We start from the raw sequence: 9,818 nt of genomic DNA, 5'->3' as shown, positions 1-9,818 counted from the left end.
AGAGTTGAAATGTTTGAATCTACTGACATATCTTCATTATACCTAAACGCATATCGATCATGTCTCGCTTTCCGTAATTTTTACTTGGTTTTATTCTTCTAGGATATTTTCAGAAACAAAAAATAGTCTTGAGGACCAAATGTGTTTCTTATGTTTGACAAAATGTATAGAAAATGCTGAAGAAGCTTTCAGCTGTCATTGTAATACTTCTGAAGAGGTTCAGAGTCACTATGTGATTCTGTTTAAAAACAGAAGGCTTCAATAACTAGCAATAATTGCAAAGGACTTGCAGACCAAAGGAAGGAACGTTTGGTATTAAGGTAGGTCTTGGAGCACAGGGTGTTCAAGGCCCTCTTAAATTCAGGGAATGTTTGGCAATGACTTTGCTGCTCTACATTTAACAGTATTTTGTATGGAACATATTCTGAGACCTAGCATTTTATATGCTCTTTTTGTGTATGAATGCGTTCAATAGATTTTGAATATTTTATTGTCAAACTTTGATAACATAATAAAGTTGATCTAATACAGCTTGTCTCCTGTTGTGAATAATGTGTTGTCTCAGTGCTCAGATGCAGTAGCAACTTATTGCTATTTTTCTTCCCCAGGGATTCTGTCTCCTTTTCTCACAGTAACTGCTGCTTGGTTCATCTTCCAAATGCACCTAATGTCTTGTGGTACACTTGGAGTTCTCTGTTAATTGTTCTCGAATTTATGGAGATGTGGGACGGAGATTACTCAATTTCCTTTGTTTCTTTCTTGCTCATCTCAAAGAAAATAAAAAAGTTCTTGGGATGCCTCATCCTTGTGTTCAGGTAATAATTTTGAAATTAGTCCCTGGTTTTTGACACGTCCTAAATGCTTGCAGTTGCCTTTATACTGTTGGTTTACAAACTGATCCACAAACCCATGCACGTTCTCTATATGGTTTTGTGGTTGTAGGAAACAAACTTTTTGCAATTAAAAATAGTGCATTGTGGCTTTAAAGAAAACTGAACGGTAGACAATGATTCTGCAGGGCAAAACCCCCTGGAAATTATCTTCTTTCTGAAAGTAATCTAAAAGCCTGTTGGGCAAGTGTAAGTCCTCTGGTGGCTGGCCTGGGTGCTTCACTAACCTATACTTCAAATGATTGCTTATACCTCTTGAGAAAGAAGAAAAAAAATGTAAGGTTGAAACTTGCCTTGTGGGGGCTGCTTGCTTTTTTTTTTTTTTTTTAATGTGATAAAGACTGTAATATAAGATGTGTTACTGAGTGCTGCTCCTGTCTGTGCCCATATGATGGCAGGAGAAAGGGGAACGTGTCCTTTCTCCAGCTCCCTATTGAAATGGGAAAAGTCCTGCACTAAAGCACTGTCCCAATTCTTGGAAGCCAGGAAGGCTGAGAGCACAGGTAAGTGGGGACAGAATAAGAATGGGGCCTGGCTAGAGTGATGCCAAGCCATGGTGTCCTGTGTAATGCTAGAATATTGATATAACACTGGTGCTAGTTCGGGTTGTGCATCTTTGAAATAACAAAGTTACAGTTGCGTATTGCCTGACGCTATTTTGCTGTGCTATCTGAAATGCTTACTTTGAAGATGGGATTACAACAGAAATTATGTTGAGTTTCTCTTTTGCTTGAATTACAGTTTTCCAACAAAGTTCTAGCTTGAATAATTTCATTTGTTTTAAGGCTAATTTACTTTGTGGTCATTCAGATCAACAAATGAGTGTTAAGTGCAATGTTTCATTCCCAGATCAGCATTCTTCAGTCAGACAAAAGAATGAAATATGAGCTCAGAAAATCAAAGAAACTCATATGCAATGTTTAACTCAAAATACTGGCATTAAGTTTGTTTTAATGGTTTGTCTATATTGATGTTGCCTGCCAGCTTCTTCTTCTAAACAATGCAGCATCTGAGCACAATATCCCAATCCTGAACTCTTTTCCTTTGCCCGTAACATGTGATCACTAATTTTGTATTAAATAGTTTAGCAACTTACCTTCATTTCAGGTTTTAGGGATTAGTTCTCAAATATTTGAAGTTTAAGTTATTCCCCCCATCCCAGCAGATTTGGAAGCAATAGTGGTATCTTACTGGTACTTCTAGCACTTTTGCAGGTTCTACTCTGTTTGTTACCAGTTAAAACACATCTTGCCACTTGCAGTACTGTTTGCATTTTCTCAGCACTTTAAAGTGCTTGATATGGATCAGTGTCACTCTCAGCTAACAATCTTATTTCTAGAACAATCTCTGTAAACTGGAGGAAATTCTTAAATTTAGGTTTTAACCAAAGACAGCATAGGATATTACTGGGGCTGTTAAGGAGCTACTGCTGAAAATCTGGAAAGGAGCAGGTAATTGTAAATATTAGGGTATTGGAAAGCAAAATTACAAAAAAAAAAAATATTTCTGTAGCCTTGTAAGTTGTTACAGAGTGGCTCGTGAACTAATGAACCTTTTGTACTTGTGTTACCTGCATACATAAACACTTGACCCAGTGACAAAATTATTAAAACACTTGATGATTTTGCTGGTCTTTGATAACTGAATTAAAAAAACAAACCAAAACCATAAAACACACTCTCCACTCCCCAATGCTTCAACAATATCTGACCAGCTATTGAATATCTTGTGATATGTGTTAAGAGAACCAAAAATGCGTTACAATTTTCCTATCTGTTACACTTCAACAGCATTCCTATCATATGTACCAAAGACTAGCTGCCTCTGTAAAATGTCACTGTTTCTTACCCAGGCTTCACAACCACCGTTGAACTGCCCACTCCATCAATGCAATGGAGATGGTTAAGTCTGTGTGACTGCACCCAAGAGATCTTTTCTCTATGCTCAGTTTCTCATTCTGCCTTGACTAATACTTGACAGTAAGCTAATTTTTATCAAACTTGAATATGGACGTAACTAATGCAGTGGATGTCCAAAGACACAAACTTCCAAGACAAAGAGTTTTTATTCACTCTCTCAAAAGCGGTAAATACGAAAGGTTAGCTGTATCTTCTGAGGGTATGGATCTGGTAGTGATCCAAGATAAAATAAAAAAAGACTATTTTGAACAGTAAAGCCAAATCAAAGTAATCCTTGATTTTTGTCTGTAATCAAAGCCTGGGGGGAGGGGAGAGAGTGTAAAATGTTGTGTCTTGCAATTTTCCTAATAGTTGCAAACCTGTCTTTCTGGTAAGTTGCTGCATTGTCTTGAGCAGAACTTGGCCATCAGTTTTACTTTTTCCTGTTTTCTTTTAATTTCAGGGCTATGTTAAATTTAGTCAGTGTTTGTACAATGCTTTGGAATATACTAGTATACATGCTCTTAAACACTGAAAAATCAAACTACTCTGCCTTTCTTCTCCCAACTTCATGCAATTATAAAGGTTGCTTATAAATTCTGAATTTGTAACAAAAGAAAATGGGATGTTCTCAGTGGTCGATGGCTTTTGAGCTTTTTGTGTGTTCATTTTAATCTTCTGTTTTAAACATGAGGGCTTAGGAAAGTAATGGATCTTTAATGGGGAGGAATTGCTTGAAGACTCAGTGATGACATGATCTTGAGGCTGTAACTGCTTCATGAATTTCTCATGGAAATTTTTAGAAAGCATACATCTGTTTTGTCTGGAAATATCTGGGAAGTCTGGAATTCAAATATTGTCCATAGTATCTAAAACCATAGCTTCCCTCCTGGGATATGCTGCTGCTTGGATTAAAATTCTGTGTGCCAGGGACTCCTTTTGCCATCAAAAGCAGTATTGATTTCACTTCTGGGAAATAGCCATAGGATTGTAAGCACTTTTTTGTAAAGACGACTGAAATTCCATTTCCTGCAAACTTTGGCTCTGGCTTCGCGGTACAACTAACAAAGACTCCACTAGAGGGAGGAGTATCTCAACAAATTCTCAGGTGTGGTGCCCCGGCAGTGAATGGCAAAGCTTGGTCATGGCAGTAAACGTGAAGGGGAAAGAAAAATATTCCCTAGCATGATGGCACCAAGGAAAGTGATTTACCTGACCGTAATCCTTGTATGGTTTGAGTTAACATAATGGATACTTTTATGATCTATATTAAAAATGAAGTAGATGGCAGTAGTATGTAAGTTACAGAGGGTTTTTTTGGTAATGTTGAATGGTACCTGTATTAATTTCACCTGAGAAATCCAGGATTACAGGGAAATGAAGACCTAAATTTGATACCCAGAAAATGTTTCCTGTCCTGAAGCAATTGTCCATATGTGGACAATTCTGCTTTTGGAGGAACTTTAAATAGTAAGGCAAAGATTGTTCTATCTGACATAAAAAGCAAGAAACTTCAGCTTGATTCAAACTCTGAGTAGAAGAATCCAAGGCATGAATTCTATATCCAGTCCCCTCTACATGCTCACATTAAAGCACAAATTGGATGTTGCTGTTAGAAGTCTGAGCATTAAGTGTTGTGGCTGTGCACCAACAATGAAGCATGTATCTATATTGTTGAATTTTATAGGTCTGTAAGCTGTTGTTTGGACATGTTCTTCTCTAAAAACTACATGGAGTGGATGTATAAATATACTTGGTGTACGGTCCTATGATGTACAAAACAGATGTATTTTTTAAAAGTGCTGCAAAAGCTGCTGGATCCGTTTTGTTACTGCACTGCTGAACAACGGACAAATCTTGTAGCTCAAAATTTTCACTTTGCTTGTAACCACTGACTCACACCTAGTAACCTTTCTGGGAAGGCAGAATTATTGACCAAGCTGCAATTGCATGCATAACTACAAATGTCACCTTATGTGAATAAAATGTAAGTATCCACAGAGTGATCAAGCCAGATGGTAAGTTCAGCTGCATGAAAATACTGTGCCTACAAGTTAAGTGTTTTCATCACTATTATTATTTTTGAAACTGTAATGTGTCTGATGTAGTCAAAGAAGGACTCAAGCATAGGTCTAAGCAGTTTGATTAAGGTGAGCCAGGAATACTGCTGCTATCTTAGCTGTGCTAGCAGGTTCTTTGTTCCTGTATAAAAAAAAAAAAAAAAAAAGGCAAGATAGAATATAGGAAATCTCACTAAATACTTAAACTATCATGACCAGAGCAGACTAAAGATGACAGGCAGGGGGCAGTAATAGGGGGTCCCTGCCTATCAATATGGCAAGGGCATACTTTCATGGACCAAACCAAAACATATACCTGTAGGTTCCAAAACGTGGATTGGTCACGCCTGCTTTACACAGTTCAGGTGTTTGAGAGGATCTTGAGAAGGTGAAATTGTGTAGTGAAGTGCTAAAGAGGTTTTAGTGAGGGCAAAATGATAAAGCAAAGAATGCAATAATCTCTGGTACTTGTCTGAAATCTTCACTTCTGTTGTACCTGCTTCAGTCTTGAGCTCTTGTGATATTTCCAGACGAAGGCAAGTGCTGTTGTCCCTATTTGACACAAAGCACGGGTAACTTGTTCAAATTCCTTTAGGCAGAATCTAATCATGTACCTTTTAACTCCAAAGTTAGTGCTCTTCTCATTAAACCACCTTCAGTCTACAGAACAAATAATTTGCTAGACAGTATGGGCAAAGCTGGTATCCTACTCTCTGACAGAGGAAAGAATACTTGAGAAAAATGTAGTGTATGAATGGATGTATTTTCTGCATAACGCATTCCTTCTTAGTAATTTCATCTTGCTGAACTGTAGGTTCCAAAGCAGTTAATCCCATGTGAAGATAACACATCCTTGATTTTTCATCTATTGGTAAGTATTGCAGTCTAGGTCACTTCACAATTTCTATGTTTCTATTATGTTCATTTATGCTTCTATGCCAGACTAAGATACAATTGAAGAAAAACATAACTAAAATATGATATAATATAGAACATAAAAGCTAAAACAAAGAAAAAACATTCCATTGGAAGTCCTTCAGTCAAGTTTTGGCCCCTAGTCCAGTGACTCAAACACTCTCCTCCCTGCCTTTGATTCAAGCCTTTCTGACCTTGTTCTTGTCACTGAGCCCAAGCTTTTTCCCCTGCTTAATGGTTAGCAAAATTTCAGCACCTTAAGATGAAATAAACCTTCCAAAGCCAAACACTGCATGAAAATCTTTCACACAGACAGAAGCAAATTGATAACAATCAAATGTTATGCACAGTCTCTTTTGGGAGAGAGACCCAATGCTCCAATAACAGCAAATGAAGTTTAAGAAACCCATGTCGTCTTAGCTGGGATGCCTATGCAAAGACAGAATTTAGCTCAGAGATTAAGGGCGTTCAAGAAATCAGAAAACAAAGAACTGAAATGTCAGAAAGGCAGCAGGAGGAAGTGGGAGGCTGGGCTGGTAGAATGATGTCTGTCAGGGTGTGAAGTATTGGTATTTGCTTTTGAAATCTACTTCATCAAAGCAGAAGAAAAATTATGACTCTGGGGGAGATGAGGAAAAAGCCAAGCAGCTAGCTGGACTGTAGTTACTGGGATTTGATTATCCAACATCAACATCTGCTTAGCAAGTGCTAATTTAAAGCTCCCTGGGCTCTCAACTGGAGCTCTGGCCCGCAGAGACTGATGTTGGACTGCTGAACAGTGAAGTCTGCAGCTGTCTGGGAATCCTAAAGTTATCAAATATTTACACAAGAAACTTGTATAGATCATGTGTCTTAAGAGCATGTTTCCTCTGAGAAGCAGGAAAGAATTTGGATTTACATGTGGAGAAAGAGAAACTTAATGAAACATGTTTGCTATCTCCATCTAGCTAAAAGTAATTTAATAAAGGCCCTGAACTGTGTGTGACTTCCACATTTCAGAGACCTCTGGTATTCATGGTGGCCAACTTGCCTAGCTCTAGTCTCTAGGCTTCAGCTCTGAAGATGTCTCAGATTCCTACCTAAGGAGTTGAGACTCACTTAAGGGCCACATGCTTCAGGATATTTTGTCAATTTTTTCATGTCTTCTATTTTATGAGCAAAGACCACAGTTTATTTCATCTCCCAGTTCAGACCAGCCTGTGCAATAAATTCAAGGTCATCGCATTATTCCTCATTCAGCTGTCTTTATTATTAACCTTCTGAGGATGATCACTGATTTATTACCACTGAGTACATCTGGAACCGGACACAAACATACATGACAGTAGTATACATCTCTAAAAAATGAGTACCTCCTAATTTAAATAAATTGCTGTCTCTGTTGCAGCTTAACAGTAGAATAAAAGACAAGTTCTATCACCTGTACCTCATACATTTCTTATCAGTCTAGAAGCATTCAATTTGTAAAGTAAAATTTATATCTTTTGTGATTAAATGCCATAGAGTTTAGGTAAGGAAACAGTTGATCCATAGCAAAAGTTAGAGATAGTTTTACTTAATCTATTTATAAAAAAATTTCCAGGTTTTGTTCATCCATAAAATGATTCTGTTTTTCAAGGTAATAATAACCTCTGTCAGATGCGTGTCCAAGTATGACAAAGTAGTAACAATATGTTTGGGTTTTTTTAAAAGCACAAAACAGTGAGGCACACTAAGGCAAAATACCACTGCAATGATTCTCCACCCCCAGCCCTTGTTAGGTAGATTACACGTGTATCTAGTTTTTCAGCTAGATGCGGGTTTTGTAATACTTCTTAAGGTTTAACACAACCATATTCCTGTACAATGAAGCAGACAGAATTTGAGATCAAAGCCTTGATCTACTTGAAAAAGTCGTCTTAGACTTACGTTCTTTGGAATAAGTATTTAGCACCAAGCCCTTAAGAAGCAAGATACATTAATGGAATAGAGTAAGATACTATGCGCTTATTCCTTTCAGAAAGGTTTTTGTAAATGCTAGGTGTATGTTTAATCAATATTTTTTTTCTGAATGTTTCAGATCAATAGAGGAAACAATTTAATTTGTTACTCTTTGTTTGTTTCTATTTCCTGTACTCCAATTAGTAAATTAAGAAATTAAACTTATTTGCCTGGTTTCACAAATCAGTAGACGGTAGGTGCTGGCTCAGACTGACTTCTCAGAAACATACAGAGGCATGATCCATAAAAATATTTTTTTTTTGCAGAAAACCGGCAGGTTGAAAACAGGAAATGCCATATTTTATCTGCTGAAATTAGTCAAGTTATGATAAACAATAAGAGCTGTAGGGTTTAGACATGACCTTACATTCCATCTGTTTTACTGTAACAGCTCTGAGCTCCAGTTGTGAACAAGGAACCTATTACACCAAAACAGACTGGAAAGCTCTGGCTGCCTTCAGCAAGTAGGAGTAGAGTATGTCAGCTTCCTATAAGACAGAAAACTGACTGAAGCAGCCTAAAGCATGCATGTCATTGAAAGCTGTTGAGACTTGTCACCGAGTTTTACTGATGAGCTGTTAATTACTTCATTGGTGTTGACTTATGTTTACTATATTGCTTTTATGAAGTAGTTGCAGAGAAATCGCTGTTTTCTCCTAAGCTCTGTGTGTCATCAGTGCAAGCAGTGAATCAACGTTGGAGCACATTTAACTTCACCGGACAGCCCCCTCTGCAAGGTACTTTTTGCAAGATGCAGCATCTGGCTTTCCAGTCCTCGGCGCAATACCACCTTTCTCCACATTACTGACTGCTCATAGCTGATGCGCAAACTTGTCTCACTAACAAAGTTGGAAATTATGAAATGCCAAGTAATTCCACATGGATGGAACAGGTAATTTTCAACCCACTGCATTTGTAGTTTGGGACATAGCTATAATACTCATTAACTTTTCTAAATAAGGGACCTTATTTCAAAAGGTGTGTGGGAAGCTATGCACAAATGCAGTCAGTAGGCATTTGTATGCTAACCTCCCACATTGCATTAAAATGTCCTGCACCACAGGAGGTGGTAGGTAGGAGTGGGTGGGCAAACTTCAGAACAGAGGAAGGTACTGAATCACTGAAAAATTCTCCTTGCTCTTTATTTATGTATTCAACTACTTGTTCTAGTTTCTACCTCCTAAGCAGTCTTAATTTATAGGGTTATTTCAAGGCTGAATAGAAGTGCTACATTCTTGATGCAAACCTGTCTTTACTCCCACTTCCTCTTCTCTTTAAGTTTAACAAGCAAAATTTTACTGCAAGATGATGAACTGAAAGATGTTGGTTCAAACCTAGCTTGCAGTTGTCAGCTAACTATCCAGGATTCACCAAGATGTACTGCTGAATTTAACGACATACATATTTTATGGTAAACCAACAAGTACTGTTGCACTTACAGATCACATAAAACAGGAGAGAGAATAAAGAGCATGAAGGGCTTTTGTATTTGAAAGACAAGCAAAAATGTGAAGGTAAGGGCCAATACAGAAAATGTAACTGAAGGTTGAAAAATCACAGAATTGTAGGGGACCTTCAGAGATATCTAGTCCAACCCTCGGGCCAAAGCAGGGTCACCTAGAGCAGGCTGGATAGGAACGAATACAGGCAGGCATGGACATAGCTCTTCTGTGTTAAAACCAGCTGTAACAACTGGAATTGGAAAATCTCTAGTTCTGATGAAGAGGGTTGAAACGAGCACTATGGCAAGGGTGAGTCTTGAGGGGGTAACAATGACTTAGATTTTTTTTTTTTAATCAGGAAGTTTTTCCTATGTATAAAGGCAGGAATGCAGTACAGAGCTTTAAAAATCACACCCTTCTCTTAGAAAAGCAGTAACAAATTATCATCTTCACTAATGTATGAAAAAGATTGCTTCATACAGCATTATTACAGCTGCTTTTGCTTATTTGTTACAACTAATTGCTATTCATATCAATTTATAATGTAATTTATATATCACATATATAGTACATATTGTAATTGAAGCTTTCAGTGGACAAGGCAAGAAATGCAACTTTTCTTCTTAGTTCATA

This window comes from Rissa tridactyla, chromosome 4, assembly GCF_028500815.1.
Source record: "Rissa tridactyla isolate bRisTri1 chromosome 4, bRisTri1.patW.cur.20221130, whole genome shotgun sequence".
Taxonomy (NCBI): domain Eukaryota; kingdom Metazoa; phylum Chordata; class Aves; order Charadriiformes; family Laridae; genus Rissa; species Rissa tridactyla.
Note: the sequence above shows the minus strand (reverse complement) of the source record.